General features: G+C 38.2%; 1 protein-coding gene across 1 annotated transcript in view; it reads right to left on the bottom strand.

The window, feature by feature from the left end:
• The window catches only part of ATP8B2 (ATPase phospholipid transporting 8B2), a gene marked incomplete in the record, with an annotated part of 2,601,455 nt that overhangs the window by 955,462 nt on the left and 1,627,504 nt on the right, over nucleotides 1-18,489 (bottom strand).

Genomic DNA, 18,489 nt, shown 5'->3' with positions numbered 1-18,489 from the left:
TAACATTTTGTGAGTGCGTATAGCACAAAGCCACTGAAGCAAAGTCTGATAAAATCTCTAAGGCTGGTAAGCTTTTCTGATTTCAGTTTTCTGGTAGTGAAGTACATGCCTTGCAACCATTTTGTTTTTGTGGCCGGGGAGAGCACTATCATGGTAGGGGCTCTGAGTGAGAAGAAATAAAATAGGAGGAGGAACTTGCTAAAAAATACAGGTAACCTATGTAGTGCCTTCAGCTGGAGGCCTTCTAATGTCCATAGGATACAGCAAGGGGCAAGTGTGTGTGTGTGTGTGTGTGTGTGTGTGTGTGTGTGTGTGTGTGTGTGTGTGTGTGTGTGTGTGAATGCAAGCAAGTGGCAAGTGTGTGTGTGTGTGTGTGTGTGTGTGTGTGTGTATGTGACCTAAAAGCAAGGGGCAAGTGTGTGTGTGACCACAAGCAAGGGGACAATTGTGTGTGTGACAAGCGCAAGCAAGGCAATTGTGTGTGTGACACCGCAAGCAAGGGCAATTGTGTGTGTGTGTTTGACCAAGCAAGGGGGCAATTGTGTGTGTGTGAGACTGAAAGCAAGGCGGCAATTGTGTGTGTGCGAGACTGAAAGCAAGGGGGCAATTGTGTGTGTGTGAGACTGAAAGCAAGGGGGCAATTGTGTGTGAGAGACTGAAAGCAATGGGGCAATTGTGTGTGTGAGACTGCAAACAAGGGGCAAATGTGTGAGACTGCAAGCAAGGGGGCAAGTGTGTGTGTGAGACTGCAAGCAAGGGGGCAAGTGTGAGTGAGACTGCAAGCAAGGGGGCAAGTGTGTGTACGAGACTGCAAGCAAGGGGGCAAGTGTGTGTGTGAGACTGAAAACAAGGGGGCAAATGTGTGTGAGCCTGCAAGCAAGGGCCAAGTGTGTGTGTGTGACTGCAAGCAAGGGCCAAGAGTGTGTGTGTGTGTGTGTGTGCAAGCAAGGGCCAAGAGTGTGTGTGTGTGTGTGTGTGACTACAAGCAAGGGGGAAATTTTGCCTCTTTCAAGATTTCTTGTGCTGTGAAGTTCATAGATACAACTGACTGAGTAGATTTTACAGGGAGCTGAGAGATGCAGGGCTGCAAAACTTATTAGTGCTGCTTATGTCTGCTTGCTTTGCTAATATCACAACAGGTTGTTTGCTTTTGAAGGTTGTGGTTTCTACTCACATAGATGCATTTGTGAAACTGTACTGTGTTGCAAATGGGGTGGATGATGCACTCCTTTCTGGTGAAGAAGATTGTCATCCATTCCCTTCTGCAGTATTACCAGCTTATTGTTCTTGTGTAAGATAAGTAAATTATTCAAAAAGGGCAACTATGACATTATTTGTTGATGACATGACTTATCTAATTTTTGGCTATCAGCAACCGCTTCATTAGTTACAGATCGCTTTAATGTGGAATTATTTACAGGATGTTTACTGCTTCAGAAATTGTGCGTATGTACTGATACTGGTGGACTGTAGAAGTCTGACTACACTTGTGATGGAAATATTCAGAATTGGGCAGTATTGTCATTATTGGTGCATGCATTTTGTTGCACTGTTTTCAGGAAAAATGTTTGAAACAGTAAATATAAAACACCCACTAAAACTGGACTGCATTGTACAAGGAATATAATTATATACAATCAGGAAGGTGTATTCAACAACATGTGCATTTCTCGTGTGCAAAGGGTCTGAGAATTTTAAAATATCACTAACCGAAAGTGAAACTTAGACTGCCACTGGCTACATGTGTTATCTTTGAATGTCTGTTTCAGTGCTGTTGCAATGTCCAGATTCTGACTGCAAGCAAAGTCGAAGTGTGTGTGTGTGTCCGTGTGTGTCCGCAAGGGGGCAAGTGTGTGTGTGTGTGTGTGACTGCAAGCAAGGGGGCAAGAGTGTGTGACTGCAAGCAAGGGGGCAAGAGTGCTCATAGAAAACAGGCTTGTTAGATTTTATGAATATTAGTCTGAAATTAATTATGTTGTAAATATGCTGAAAGAAAAGGCTTGCTTAAATGCAGAAACAGAGTTTAGTAATATGTGATCAGCAGTCATAATAAAATGACCATGGCTTGGAAAAGGAATCTGCTGAATGGACATTTTTCCCTTACAGACTTAAAGACAGGATGTATGCAAGAGCAAAAATGCAAAATCTGCTTTTAAAGAACACTGACATGTTTTTCTGCATATAAAAGATGGACACAATATGTTTCCTAAAATAACAGGATGGACACAATATGTTTCCTAAAACAACAGGATATGTTTATGACACTGTGACAATGTGTTTTCTCAAAAATATGTTTTTCTACATGGACATCAGGACAATGTTACAGGATATTCACACTGTCAGAAAAGCTGGTCTCTTACAAGACATTGTTAAACAAGGAAGCTTAGTATTGTTTCTACAGGATAAGCAATTCTCCAAAATAGAATACAGAACAACGTGTTTCCTCAAAAATATGTTTATGCATGACTAAAAAGTGTATATAAAGAGCTGTATAAATCCAGTTATGTTAGAGGTATGGTAGGGACACAAGTCCTAAGGTAAATGTTATATCTCTCACATCATCTGTACTATATGAGAAGTAAAGTTGGAACAGTACTTTTAAGCTGCAACGTTTGTCCAGTTTGATTTATTATAAAAGTTATTGGTTACTGCTCTTAAAGACAAGTGCTGCAAAGTATATTCTCTCATCAGTGTATATTCTGCAAGTTTCTGTATGCAACAGACTGTGAATGCAAATATAACCAGACTTTGAATTTTAGCAGAATCCAGCCAGCAAGACTGAGTGTCTTAAGAACACTTCAGATCCATCCCACAGCAAGAAGCAGCAAGCAGTAAGCAGAGAGAGATCAAAATATTTTTTCAATGGCGAGGCAGCTGAGTGACTAGCTCCATATAATTTTTTCAATGGCAAGCTAGCCTGCATTTGAACCTACAATCTGCATTCAAACACAGGAGGAGTGATGGTAAGCCCTGCAGAGGGTCACTTCAGTCAAATTGCAGTAACTAACATTTATGCGTATGTGTAAATCCTAAACAGAAGTATTCCAGTTTATGCAGCTTGCAGTAGTAAAGTTTTTTAGATGTCTACAATCCGGAGTGAGACTAGTTCAAGAAATTCGCAGTGCCATAAATTCTTCAAGAAAAGGGGGATATCCACTAGCCCAATAGTTCACTGCCTGTTGTGCTTTCCCAGCTTCTCAAGTGACTTTGAAAAATTTCCAGCCATCTGCAACAACAGCCTGATCACCTGTTTTCTTGCTCACTGGTAAGACTTTTTTCTACGTCACATTTTTTAGTATGGTTGCTATTCGACAGTTTGGATATTAGACAGTCTGGATATTAGACAGTATGAATATTTTCATGCATAATTTAAGCAAATGTAAAACATTGCAATGTTGGTATACACAGCACATTAGTAAATGTAAAACCTTATTAGGGCAGGTTGATAGTAAGGCATTATGCAAATGTATTACAATATTTGACTGGTATCTCAAAGAAAACCATGTGAAAAATGACAAATGTTTATTGTGTGCTTCAACAAAAACTGCATTTTATGTATTATGCCATAAAATAATATTGCATTATATTGCTAGAAAAAGGGTAAAGTGTTTCCATTACATTCTGATGTTGAACAGTTATGTCCTGTCACCACATGTGAGTCAAATCAGTTACCGATAGAACCCCTAGTACATTTTGTTACAAAGGAATGTAGTAAACTTCTAAAAGACAGACACAATGAGTTCAGGAAGCTTAGACAAGTTATACACACATCTTTTCAAAAGTGCATAGGAGTTTCAAATTCAGCAGAACAGCTTACTAAAGAATGTCAGAAAGACCATACAACATTCCAGGAAATTCAACAGCAGTTGCAGAATAAAGGAAATAAATTAGCTGAACTGACAAAGACTGGGAACTTCCTGCATACACAGCTAATCTGTGCAAAAGAAATTATAATATGTTTATGTTTTGAAAATGGTTAAATATACATGGTAGGATGGTAGGATCTGATGTCTGGACAAATCATTCTTAAATGTTTTACTTTCATTAAGTTAAAGCAAGACATCTATCAGTACTACAGTAAAGTAAAGCATATGAATGCCATTCTTAGCACAGTCAAAAGGTAAACAAAACTGTACTAGTGTATAAAAATTAAATGAAAATAGTTAATAAGAATAAAGATTTAAAGTCACAAGACTGACATGCTTGTATAAAGATATACAGATACAAAACAGACATGCATGTATGTTCTTTTCATCTGGAGTACATCTGTTACAATACACAAGAATAACAGGCAGGCAACAGCAAATATAAATAATATAAATATAAATGTGTTGTTTAAACTAATATCTATTTTGTTTTTTACAATTTGTTTATAATTATATAGTAACACCAAACAGTTCACGTTCTGAATTTTAAAAAGAAAATCACAGATGGTATTATTCAAACAGTTTTTGTAAAATTAATGGCAGGATGTAGTATAAATGCATAGTTATGCAAATCACAATCACATTAAAGGAAAAATGCTAAAAGAATTAACTATAGTTTACAGAGTATGAAATGTGAGTTCAGACCTTCCTAGACTGAATGAATAGTTACAGGAAATGCTGGAAAGATAAGATAAACAACAAGACTGATTGTCAGATAAGTAGCTTGAGTTTTTCTAAAGCATCATTGTTATTAAAACATAATTGTTAAAATGTTTACATGCAACACTATTTGGTAATTGTAATAAAATGCCACAATTTTGCATAGATGTCACTGATAATCTGTTTGCAAGTAAATGTTAAAAGGACAAAAAAACCTCAGTTGCATCAAGTACAGCCAGCAAATGGGCTATAGTATATATATACAGTTCAAATCAATTGTGCAGGAGGGTGTAAATACCTACTAGAGGTAATATACAGTGAAAGCTTTATTTAGTAACCTAATAAAATAAACGTATAACCAATGTGTTGGGCTGACATACATTCTATTCTCACAGCATAAAGCAGATAAACAATAGTGCAACACTACAGGGGGAGGGGCACTTTCTTAGTTTTACACTGACTGTATAAGCAGTACTGCACAAGGGTCTGAAATAAAGCTACAGAAAAAATAAACAAGGGTCTGAAATAAAGCTACAGAAAAAATAAACAACAAGGGTCTGAAATAAAGCTACAGGAAAAAATATCTCATTCCTTCTTGACAATACTCTTTTAGGGAGAGGAAAGAACAGGTATTAGTGTATTAGAAATACTGGTAAACTGGATTAAACATGACAGGATAAAATATTTTACAAGTTGTTAATAGTTATCATAATGGTTATTATTGTATTGTTTAGAATTAAATTATATTTAAAGCCTGTTAAACTGTAAAGCTATACAAGAGATGGTTTAAAAAACAAGAGATGATTTAAAATTGCTTTATTAAAGCTATACAAGAGAGAATAAAGATATGCAAAATGCATAAATGTTTCTAATAGCAAGAATGGTCACTATTTTTAGTATGTTTTTGGCAAAACAATGTTGGTATAAAAAGCATGAATATTTTAATTGCTGAGTATGTAGTTTAAAATAACAAGACATATGCATATGGTATCAATTCCACTAGATATTTCTAAAGAGACAAAAATTTCCAAGATTTTGCTTAATATTAATGTTATTAAATTTGTAAGATTAGACTAAATGCACTTTACAGTCTTTGTATGTACAAATGCAGAAGAATTCAGTACAAATGATGGTCTTTGTATGTACAAATGCAGAAAAATTCAGAACAAATGAAATTAATGTCTAGTAATGAATATGTGTGAAAAAAAACATATTTAAAGAAAACAATGGGTCCAGGGTACCTACTAGATTGAAATGCATGAACAGCAAACAGTCTGTGTAAATACATACTGTACAGGATACATCGTAATAAGTTCAAAAGTAATTTGTCAAGTTGTAATATCACTGGTTTTACCCCAGTAAAATAATTGTTTTGAAATATTTATTATCTAAGCCCAGTTCAGTATTTTACCAAGATGTTAATGAGCAGTTCAAAGACATGACCACAATGTTATGGTTAAAATGACATTGAAATTGTGTGTTTTCAGCAGTGTATAAATGCTTGCAGTAGCACATGGTTCTAATCTCTTACAGTTAATTCAACAGTTGCAAAGAGTTAATGAAACAGTTCTAAGTCATAAATGAAATTCTATGATTGCAAAAGAATGAATAAATTGATCAAGTTAAACTAAAGCAGACACAGCTCATAACTGATAAAATATTTTCACAGAATGGTCTGCAAAAGAAAAAGTTTTAAATACATTCAGTTTTGTAGTAATACTTAATATCATTGTATTAACTATGTAAAATTGCATTTTGATTTGTTGTATCAAACTAAAGGTTTGTTTCTTGTGTTTTCTATATAAAATGTTTTGAGTATGTTTAAAAACAGAGGGAATTGTTAGATTTTATGAATATTAGTCTGAAATTAATTATGTTGTAAATATGCTGAAAGAAAAGGCTTGCTTAAATGCAGAAACAGAGTTTAGTAATATGTGATCAGCTGTCATACTAAATGACCATGGCTTGGAAAAGGAATCTGCTGAATGGACATTTTTCCCTTACAGACTTAAAGACAGGATGTATGCAAGAGCAAAAATGCAAAATCTGCTTTTAAAGAACACTGACATGTTTTTCTGCATATAAAAGATGGACACAATATGTTTCCTAAAATAACAGGATGGACACAATATGTTTCCTAAAACAACAGGATATGTTTATGACACTGTGACAATGTGTTTTCTCAAAAATATGTTTTTCTACATGGACATCAGGACACTGTTACAGGATATTCACACTGTCAGAAAAGCTGGTCTCTTACAAGACATTGTTAAACAAGGAAGCTTAGTATTGTTTCTAAGCAATTCTCCAAAATAGAATACAGAACAATGTGTTTCCTCAAAAATATGTTTATGCATGACTAAAAAGTGTATATAAAGAGCTGTATAAATCCAGTTATGTTAGAGGTATGGTAGGGACACAAGTCCTAAGGTAAATGTTATATCTCTCACATCATCTGTACTATATGAGAAGTAAAGTTGGAACAGTACTTTTAAGCTGCAACGTTTGTCCAATTTGATTTATTATAAAAGTTATTGGTTACTGCTCTTAAAGACAAGTGCTGCAAAGTATATTCTCTCATCAGTGTATATTCTGCAAGTTTCTGTATGCAACAGACTGTGAATGCAAATATAACCAGACTTTGAATTTTAGCAGAATCCAGCCAGCAAGACTGAGTGTCTTAAGTACACTTCAAATCTATCACACCAAGCAAGCAAGTAAGAGCAAAAAATAAAGGCTTAATGACTCCCTCTGTTGGGCTGCAGGAACTTCTTGCCTGGAAGCCCCTCTCGGGGAAAACTTTCTCTTTTTCACCTAAATTGGACTCATATAACCCAAGACAAGTGGGTTCTGGATGTGGTTTCAAGAGGTTACATATTCCATTTTCATACCCTACCAAGACCAAGCGGATGGCCGGATCTACCAAAACATCAGTGGTTAGAGGCCTTAAACCAGGTGGAAGCCCTCTTGGCTATGAAAGCCGTAGAAATGGTTCCACTTTCAGACATGGGACAAGGTTTTTACTCACGGCTCTTTCTAGTTCCCAGAAAGCAAAATTCATGGAGACCCATTCTGGATCTGTCAGTCTTGAACACTTTTCTCGAGATACCAAAATTCAAGATGCTTACTCTACAGCAGCTACTTCCAATGCTGACCAAAAATGCATGGATGGTAACTTTGGATTTAAAGGAGGCTTATTTACACATTCTCATCAGGCAGGAGTACAGAAAATACCTCAGGTTCAAGGCCGGATCGAGGCACTATCAATTCTCTGCGCTGCCCTTTGGATTGTCTACTGTGCCCAGGGTCTTCACCAAATGCCTGGCTCCAGTAGTAGCTTATTGCAGACTCAAGGGAATTCAAATTTACCCTTATCTGGACGACTTGTCTTATTCAGGCAGACAGCAAGGATGTCTTACTCCAGCATCTAGAATTTGTTCAGAAACTTCTCAAGTTCCTGGGATTCACTGTAAACATAAAAAAATCAAATTTGACACCCTCGCAACAGATAACTTTTCTGGGTGCTCTTCTAAACACAACAACCCAGATGGCATTTCTGACATACGAAAAACAATTACAGCTGGCTTCAACTTTCAAAACCTTGGCATCATTAACTCTGCTATCTGCAAGGAAATTCCTGCAGTCTTTGGGTTACATGGCCTCCTGCATCCTTCTCGTACCATATGCAAGACTACATATGAGGAAAATACAGTGGTACCTAAAAAGTGTATGGTCTCAGCATTGCCACAGTTTAGACATTCAGATCACCGTCCTGCCTTGTCTTCAAAAGGAATTCCTTTGGTGGTCCAAGGCATGTACTCAAAACAAAGGGAAAGCCTTCAGTCTGCCACCAGCCAGTCAGATACTACCCACGGACGCCTCAGATTATGCATGGGGAGCCCATTTGCAGGGCAACTGTCTGCAGGGCCTTTGGACAAAGGATCAGAAGCACCTGCATATCAATTTAAAGGAAATGTTAGCCGTTCAGAATGCTCTATTGGCCTTCAGGAATCTTCTACAACCAGGACAACTACTGATACGGACAGACAACACCACTGTTATGTGGTACATAAACAAGCAAGGGGGATCACATTCCTATCCCCTTTGCCGACTAGCCATGAATCTATGGAACAAAGCTCTAGCTTACAAACTGGACCTTCAAGCTCAGTTTCTACCAGGAAAGCAAAACATCCTGGCAGACAGTCTGAGCAGAAACCTGTCAGACCCACACGAATGGATTCTGGACACTGAAATATTCAAGATGATTACAGCAGTCTGGGGATGTCCTCACATAGACCTCTTTGCATCCCACCTCAATCATCAACTACAGATTTTTTGCACAAGGACATTCCACGAACTAGCTTGGAAAGTGGATGCACTATCATTCAGTTGGAGAAACCTCTTGGGGTATGCCTTCCCACCTCTACCGCTTCTTCCATGGGTGTTATTAAAGATCAACCAGGACAAGCCCAAGATGATAATTTTACTGGCCCCAAATTGGCCTTGACAGTTTTGGTACCCAACACTGAAAAACCTTTCTCTGGAGCCCCCTTGGGTTTTACCTCAGACTCCGAACCTTCTGTCCCAACACCAGGGTCAAGTTCTACACTCCCATGTCAAAACTCTCAGCCTGGCTGCCTGGTTAATCCAGGGTCTATGATTCATTCTCTCTTACCCAAGCAGGTTATGGATGTCATTTTAGAAGCCAGATGTCCTAGCACTAGAAAATCTTATGCTGGAAAATGGAAAAGATTTTGCACCTGGATGCAGGCTCAGGATTTGGATCCTCTTATTCCTAACATTCCTCTGATTTTACTTTACCTGTCAGACCTTTTACATAAGGGTCTCTCTTTTTCTTCCATAAAGATACATGCCTCTGCTATTTCTGCTCATTACAATACAGACCCTCCAATCTTTACCCACTAGCTCATGAGACAGTTTCTCAGAGGAGCTAAGAACTTAAGGCCTCCTAGATCTCCACCCATTCCTGCCTGGGATCTCAACTATGTTTTGGAAAAACTCACCTTACCTCCCTTTGAGCCTGCTGCCACATCTGACATCAAGTTTTATCTTGGAAGACAGCCATCCTGTTAGCTCTGACCTCTGCCAGGAGAGTTTCGGAGTTGCAAGCTCTCATGGCTGTGGAACCTTATATTATTTTTCATCAAGACAGGGTGTCTTTAAGGACTAATCCTACCTTCATGCCTAAGGTGGTTTCCAAAGTGGCTTTAAATCAAACTATTCACCTGCCAACTTTTTTCCCCAGTCCTCAAAATAGGGGGGAAAGGATCTTGCATTCCTTGGATGTACACAGACAACTACGTTTTTACCTGGACAGAACCAAGGACATCAGGAAATCAGAGCAATTGTTTGTTTCTTATGCTTCAAGTTCCCAAGGTAAAGCCAGTTCAAAACAGACCATTTCTAAATGGATTGCTCATGGAATCAGATTTTGTTATTCACACCATGGAAAGCAAACCCAGGGAGTATAAGGACTCACTCTACCAGAGCTGCTGCAACTTCAGCTGCCTTCCTCAGGGGAGTTCCTACCAAAGACATTTTGGAAGCTGCAACTTGGAGTTCAGTGCATAATTTTTCTAAGCACTACAATCTACCTCTATACTCTAAGTCTAGGGCAGGCTTTGCTTCTGCAGTCTTGCAGGGCCTTTTAGCCACCCCCTCTACTTTATGACCACCTATCTTTTATTCTGCTTTGGGATTCAACCCTGCAGTCATGACTGCAACAGTGAAACATGATGAACATAGTACAGTTGTGTACACTTACCATAAATGTAAATGTTCGAGTGTCTTCACTGTTGCAGTCTGGGTTACCCTCCCTCCTGTCCCCTCTTATTTTTTCTTTTGTGTGGTTCCCTTCTTCACCCTTCTTCTGAGGTGTATTTGCAAAGGGTATGGGATTTTACTCATTTTGGAACACCTGACATCTGGGGCAAGAAAAACTGGAGAACATGGCGTCGGCTGCCATCTTTGTACTCCTGGCGCTCTGATGTCAGGGAGCATGGCTGAGCAGCCGACGCCGGACACAGACTTTGGGATTCTGGCCGACCTAGGACTGCCTGCCGGCAAGGAAGAACCCTACAGTCATGACTGCAACAGTGAAGACACTCTAACATCTACATTTATGGTAAGAGTACACAACTGTACTTTTATAGTGTATCATTTGTTAGTTATTTAAACAAGAAGGGAAAATACGTGGCAGATTGATGCTTTGAAAAGCAGGGATTATTGCCAGTGCTATGTAGCTTGGTTTTAAATTTGACAGGAGTAGTGCAACAAAAAAAGTCTCCCACTGTAAGGAGGAAAAGGCTGACAAGTAAACAGTACATTACTCTGGTCACCTGCTGTGACGAGCTGTCAATCACATGCAGATAATGGTTCAAATTACCCTTGGCTCTCTGACAGCTAGGGAAGGTAGGTGTGAAGTGGGAGGGGAGATTCCTTGAAGAGCTAGATTTCAGCCTTCACAAAAGAAAGCAATTTAGCATTTATAAGGTGAAAGAGCTAGAAAATGCACTTTTCAGTTCTGTTCTGTAGCATTTGCACTGTTTTTGTTTCAAGTGGTCATTGAAAAAGGATAACAATTTAACCAAAAGTAGGGGATTGTAAGACTGCAGTGAATGCCTGTTAAGTCAATGAAGTCACAGCAACTTAAGGCAAAATGTGGCAGATCTGATGCAATTTTTTGGAGACAAATAATGCATTCTGGGATACTTAGAGGCAGAGTAAACAGTCTGAATTTTTTCAATATGCCAGACCCCATGTGGTCAGAGTCAGAAATTGCATCTAAAAATATCTAAAAAGCTCAAAATAGTCTCAGAGTGCTGTTAAAATGTAGGAAACATCAAACCATGATGAAATTAATATGTTTTTTGAGTCTGAGGGCGCGGTTGTCCTTTAACTCTTGCCCTTTTCCCCTCCCAAATAATTTCCTTCAACTCCTTATTAACTGCTGTCCACAACTTCTTCTCTGTTTAATAAAAATATGCCTATTCCATATAGAAAACTAAAGGGATTAAAAACATTTTCACTGTTTGCATCTTGGTATACACAAATCAACGGCTTCCAGTTTTCTCAGTTTTGTATTATCTTTTGTCAAGTCTCGTCCCATATATCCTTAGCTGCCATAACAGAATCCTTTTTAATTCCTACACCTAAATACTTCATCATCTCATATCCCCAATAAATATGAGTATTACTGAACCAATTCATGTATGGGTACATAATTTACCACTGTAGCCTTTATTTTATGTTTATTAATTTTACAACCTGAAAACTGTTTCAAAATGTTCCACACCAAAATGTACTTTTATAATTTACAAGAACAATCTGTAAAAAAAAAAAAAAAAAAAAGTTAATTTTCATGATTACCATACCATTTATAACACTGAATTCATTAATCTAATTTGTTTGTCAATGGCTCCATAGATAAAGCAAATAAAGGGGAAAGAGGACACGCCTGACTTGTTCCTCATAAAAACTTGTCAGAAAGGCATACTAGCACCATAATTCTTGTCTCTGAACCCTCATATATCCCCCCCCCCTAATTAACCCTATTACATCCATCATGGAATACAAATGCTACTACTACCCCACTCACAAAATGCAGGATAACTATCAAGCACTCTCTCTGCATCTAAATGGTCAGCAATACTGACCATGATTTTTTTTTTTTTGTACATTCTGCTTCCCTCTGGATCATCACTGTTGCATTAATGCTATCAAATTTTTATTTTATTTTACATTTAACTGGGAATGTCCGACTGGATATAGATCCATTTTCAGCGGAGGCCCAGGGAGAAAAAAATGTTTTGACTACTCTCCACAAAACCAGACTGATTCATATCTATTAATTTTGCCATTACCTTTGCCACTCTCCTAGTCTTTATAGACACTTTATAATCATGGCTTAAAAATGAAACAGCTCTATTTGAAACTGGCCTGAAGGGTTTTTACCCTCGGTTAATACAGCCATCAATAGCTTTCTTTCAAGTTGATGTAACGCCTCCTTCCATTTTAATACTATTAAATGAAATCTTCCAGATTTCCATCTCTTTCTTCCCTCCCAACTTCCAAACTTAAACAGAAATACTGTCTGTTCCTTGGGACATCCCTGTTTACTGCCTATACGTCACCATTTTTTGTTCATCTCCTACTTAGCCAATTGTTGAACCCAATTATTTTCTTCAACTTTAGGCATCATTCCCAGTGAAGGGAGGATACTACTCAGAACCAGAGCCTTATTCTTGACTGAGGCTTACATTGCAAGCTCCAGAATGCCATTATGCTGTTCCTTCAAAGGTCATGTTTTCCACACAGACTACTAACATGGCATAGTCATATTTATTTTACGTTTGTTTACTGGGAAAGTCCAACTGGGCAGTACCCGTTTTCAGAGGCGGCTCGGGGAGGAAAGCTCCACATAGTGACCTTACAAAAACATAAATGAAACATTTCATAAAGAACACAGACATGTGACATCTTGATACAATAGTGAATTACATAGCAGGGACTCAAATTACAGTACTTACAAACAAAATGGTATAGAGATAGAATTAGCTGAATTTGTAACCAGTTACAGTGGAATTGTTGTACAAAATATAATGAGCATCAAGTCCAGTGTTACTTTGTGCGCTCTACTGCTTGCATTTGGTTGAAGGGTGTTGAAGTAATTATAGACAGCTTTAGTAGTTAGTGATGACAACAGAAGGAGAGATTATGTTAAGTCTCTTGTAGTGACATTACATAACATCGGATGCTAGAGAGCTAAGAAAGAGGAGAAAGAAGGGGATGGTACAGATAAGTAGTAGCTGTTAGTAAAGATGGTTAGTCAGTATAAAATATGGTACTAAGTAGTTGATTAGGGAATTGATATATGGTAATATACTTTGGTAGGAAACAGAAAAAGAGGTTGGCATAGTAACGACTTACTGAGAATGTTTGAGTTTAGGGAGGAGATTAGCTGTTCAGAATTAACCTGGACTATTGCATAAGCAGATCCATGAATCTGATAAATAGTTTTTAAGCAATCTTTTGAACGGAGTTAAATTACTAGTTGTTTTAATAGGGTGAGGAAGTGAATTCCAGTTTTTGGACACATGGCATGAGTGTAGAGAGTTTCCTGCTGTGTTTGTAGTTTTGGTAAATTGCAATAGTGATTTATTTGTTGAACGAAGTATGGGCCCATTGGACTAAGGCTGTATTAAGTTTAAGAATCCAGGAGTTTTCTCAGGCTGGCAAAATAGTCTGTGAGCCATAATTAGATGGTTATATGTCAGAAGATTTTTTAGGGCAAGGCAGTGGCGTGTCCTATATGCAGAATTTGTGACAAATATTGCTGTTTTATTATAGCATATCTCTAGTTTAAGGTCAGCCTATTTAAGTCTGGTAAATATTAGTGAGGCATAGAGGAGGGTTGACAGGAGGCGAGTTCTGGCAATGGCAACTCGGGAACGGTCTGTTAAAAGTTTTTTGTTTCTATAGAGTCCCCATTTCTTGTGTGCTTTTTTGATTGTTTGAGAAATATGTATGTCTAATCTCAACTTATTATCAAATGTAACTCCTAGCAGTTTAGTTTGTTGTTTGGGAGAAATTTTTGTATTGCCAATAGCTGTGGTATGCAAGGTGGGAAGGGGATCTATGGGTTTATTGGATAGAAGATCATAAGCTAGTTTTGTTGGGGTTAAGAATAAGTTGTGAGTCAGACAACCATGATTCAATTTAGGTGAAGGACTTTTGTGTTTTATCATGAAGCTGTCGGATGGTTGATGCTGCGCATAATAAGGGTGGAATCATCTGCGTATTGCATTACAGAGGCTAGTGGGGTTGAAGTCCTAAGGTCGTTGGTAAATATACTGGAGAAGTAGTCCAAGAATGGAACCTTGTGGGACACAGTGTAACTGGGAATAAGGGAGAGAGGCCATGCAACCTTTTCATTGCCTGTAATCGGACTGTTAGATAACTTTGGAACCAGGAAAGGGCAGACGGGCTAAGATTTAGCTTTTTGAGGACAGATAGTAGCTTATAGTGAGAAACAGTGTTAAATGCCTTGGACATATATAGAAAGACTGCTGAGACTACATTTCCTTTATTTCTGAACTGTTTAATGGTTTTGGTAAAGCTGAGAAGTGCAGTAGTTCTATGGTGGGTTCTGAGACCGTGCTGGGTAGTTGTCAGCAAATTACTGGTTGTGAGATAGGTTAGAAGTTGGAAACGTATACACCCTTCTAGGAGTTTAGATAGTGGGGATAGTATAGCAATGGGTCTATAGTTTGAGAGTTGAATTGATTGTCTGCCTTTGTGTAGGGGGATTATATGAGAAATTTTCTGTATATATGGGATATGTAGTTCAATGATAGATCAATTGATCAATATTGATATGGGGAAAGAGATGCAGTCTGCTGCAATTTTCAGAAACTTGGCTGGTAGGTTGTCAGCTGCTAAAGTGGTAGGTTTACATTTTTTTGGAGTTTTTCAATAGTTATAGTAGAGATAGGTTGGAATGAGAAGGTGTCAAAGTTGCTATTGTATGAGGTAGGAGATTGTGCCTGATAGTTCTGAATATTTTTGGTTAGAGACTGGATACTTTCAGTAAAATACTTGTTGAAATTTTCAGCAATGCAGTGCTGTTTGGTATATTCGGAGTGGGGGCTTTGGCTTTTCCAGGGTGGAGGATTTTTTTTGATTGTGGTCCAGACTTTTTGTGGATTTCTTTGGTGTGGCAATTGTATATTGGTGTAATAATTTATTTTGTCTCTTTTGATTTGATTTTTAACCTTGTTCCTGATTTGTTGATATGCTACGCAATTAGGTTGTGTTTTGCTGGAATGCCAAATGGCCCAAGTTTTGTCTCTTTGCTTAAGGAGCGGATCTAGTTTCATTTATCAGCTATGGGGCATAGTTAGCTTTAACCTGGACTTTTCAAGATGGAGTTAGTGTTGAGAATGTTAAGAAAGGTTTGGTTAAGGTAACAGAGCCTCATCTAGGGCACAGTCTTAAGTGGTGTCCAATTATACCTTTTTATAATGTCTATCAGTTGTTGGGGGTTGAAGTTTTTATATGGCAAAAAAAATTGTATGGTTGGTAGGGTTTTCTGCCCGAGTACGTAGGTGGGTATGAGGTCATTCAGATTATCAGATAGACGGCCAGCATGTTGATAGTGTGAAGGTTTATTGGTCAGGGTCCTGGTCAAGAAAAGAATGTCTATTTGTGTTTGTCTATTCTGGTTGGGCTTTGGATAATTTGTGAGAAACCAGCGAGGTTGATATGATTACTGGGGGTATGTGAGTTACATGTTAGCCAATCTGTTTAGGTCACCCATGATGATGGTTTCATGGGTGATATTGTTTGAGATACTCTGGAGGACGTGCTCAATTGTAGAACTATTACCAGGAGGGATGAAGTTGGCTATTATTACTATGTGCTTGTTAGGGTTGATTGATTGTAGCTTGGATAGTAGTATCTCAGCATTGTTGGGTGTTGGTATACAGTACTGATATTTACTTGCTGCAGAATAAAGTTATTATTGAATAATATGGCTATACCTCTTCCTTTTTTGTCTGTCTGTCCTAAGAATGTTATACCTGGAGGAGTTATTTCATTATTGTTAATGTGTGGTTTCAGCCACATCTCTGTTAAGATGGCTATGCCTAGGTAGTAAAGGGAAAGTAGTGTGAAGCTCATGGATCTTAATACTTCTGACATTTAAACTTAGAAGTAGCAGGTCAGCTCCTTTGTGGTGTAGGCCTAGAACACTGCATGTCTGAGGGTGGGTTGGGGGGGGGAGTGGAAGGACATGGATTAGGATGAATTTCACCACATATGAGTTTGTTGGCTACAAGTACTATAGTGTGAAGGTATTTTGATATGAATTTCTGATACTTAAGAGGGAGATTTTTTTGCTGTTTTTCTAAGGGTGGGTATTTAGATTTTTATCAGATTGATAGGTGCATGTGGTCTTAAAGATAGCTGGTGATATTTCTGAAAAGGTGGTAAGTTTTTGGAAGTGGATATATGTTCTTTTGTGGATTGCGCAGTATGTGGTTAGAGGAAAGTGGCAGGTTGTAAGATGTGCAGCTGTGGATAGGAGTACAAACAGTAAGATTAGTAAAGGTAGCATGTTGGTGAGTGGCTTGATTACAGTTTAAGAAAGCGAGTTAGGACTTAATTTTGTTGAGTGCTTTTATGCAAGTGTGTTGATGGAAGTTTATAAGGGTGATAACTATGATTGAGGAGGGAATGTGTCTTTTAATTTGGGTTGAGTGCAGATTGTTGGAAGGATAGGGAATGGGTCTACGATTAGATCAGAAACAAGCAGAGATTTAAAAATGGTGCCTATGAAATTCAGGATGTTAAGTAAGTTTGGATGAACATCATGGGGGGAGGGGTCAGGAAAAATACTGTGATTGGTGGAATGGAAAGGAGGAGGGAGGAGAAAATAGAAAAAGCAAGAGGAGGACAAAAATTATTGGAAGAAGAGGTTATAGTGAAAAGAGTAGAAGTTAAAACCAAAGAAGAGCGGTGAGCAGAGGATTGCTAAGAAAGAAAACAAATCAGTGAACAAAAGATTGGATGCTTACTAGGATAAGTACCACTAAAGTCAGAGAAGAAGGCATACAGAGCAATAAATAAGAGATGGGGTATTATCTAATAGAAATTTAAGCAGTAGTTCAAAACTGGTAAAGGTTACAGGGGAAAACAGCCAGAAGAGAGGAAAATTTAAAAATGTCAGCCCAGTTATAAAAAAGAGTTGAAAAGGAGAGGGGGGATAAACAACTGAGATATGTGTGCGAGCCACAGTCTAGCCGAACAATTAGAAGATAAACTTGGGATTAACTTAAATGTGAGTGGTTGGAGACGTATGTTGAGCATTCAATGAAGGTTAAAAGTCCGTGGACAGCTTACACTATTCCTTCTAATTCCTTCTTGCATACAACCCAGTAGAAGCAAGCATTTTCAAGGGAGAGGAGAGTGCAACCGAAGTTCCGCAGTAAAGGAGGTTGAGCATTTAATGAAGGTTAAAAGTCTGAGGGACAGTTTGCACTATTCCTTCTAATTCCTTCTTGCATACAACCTGGCAGAAGCAGCCAAGTGCATTCTGGTGGAAAAGGTCTTAAGAGCCATTGATATGCCTGCAATCCTTGCTCTCAAGAGGCAGGTAACTGTAGCCCTATCCTTATCCAGTCTAGTAAGCATACATTCTGTGTGTCTAACAAGAGTCACCAGTTTCCAAGATGTTCCCTGAAGCTGGCTTATGCATATTAGACATAGGAGTGGTACACTGTTAATGATAAAGACTGACTGCACGTAGTTGGTGTATTTCGGGGAGAGGGTTAGTGATGCCTAATCTTAAGACTGAGTTCTAGGAGACTTGGGTAGTGATTTTTTAATGACAACAGCATACAATAGTTTTGTGCTGTATGTAAGATGATGTTGCATTCATATGGGTGAAGAGTATGACAGTGTAATTCTCACTGCATGCATCAGAATGGGATTAGATGCCTCCAAATTTGTTAGATACTTACAACTGTCACAGGCAGAATCAACTAGGTTGAGCAGTTGATATTCAATGAAAGAATTCTTACTACTGCATTAAGTCCACGGTGTTAGAAATCAATCAATAGAAGGGGAGCAAATTTGCTGTCCTTGCGTGACGTACAGTGCAACTGCTGACAAAACCTCAAAGAGGGATAAGGAAAGGACTAAGGAAGAGTGTTAACTGAGGGAGGTTACTGGGTCCTACTGAATATTTTGAGCACTATGCATAGACTAGACCAGCTGGTATCAGATTAGTGAAATTCATAAGGTTTGGCACACAGCATGATGGTACCCAGTGGCTGTGAAATGAAAGATGATGTTATTTTAGGAATAACCAAGGGGAGAATTT

Source organism: Protopterus annectens, chromosome 8.part0 (assembly GCF_019279795.1).
Source record: "Protopterus annectens isolate FY-2018-M chromosome 8.part0, PAN1.0, whole genome shotgun sequence".
Classification (NCBI taxonomy): domain Eukaryota; kingdom Metazoa; phylum Chordata; order Ceratodontiformes; family Protopteridae; genus Protopterus; species Protopterus annectens.
This window is presented reverse-complemented; position numbering and strand designations above follow the sequence as displayed.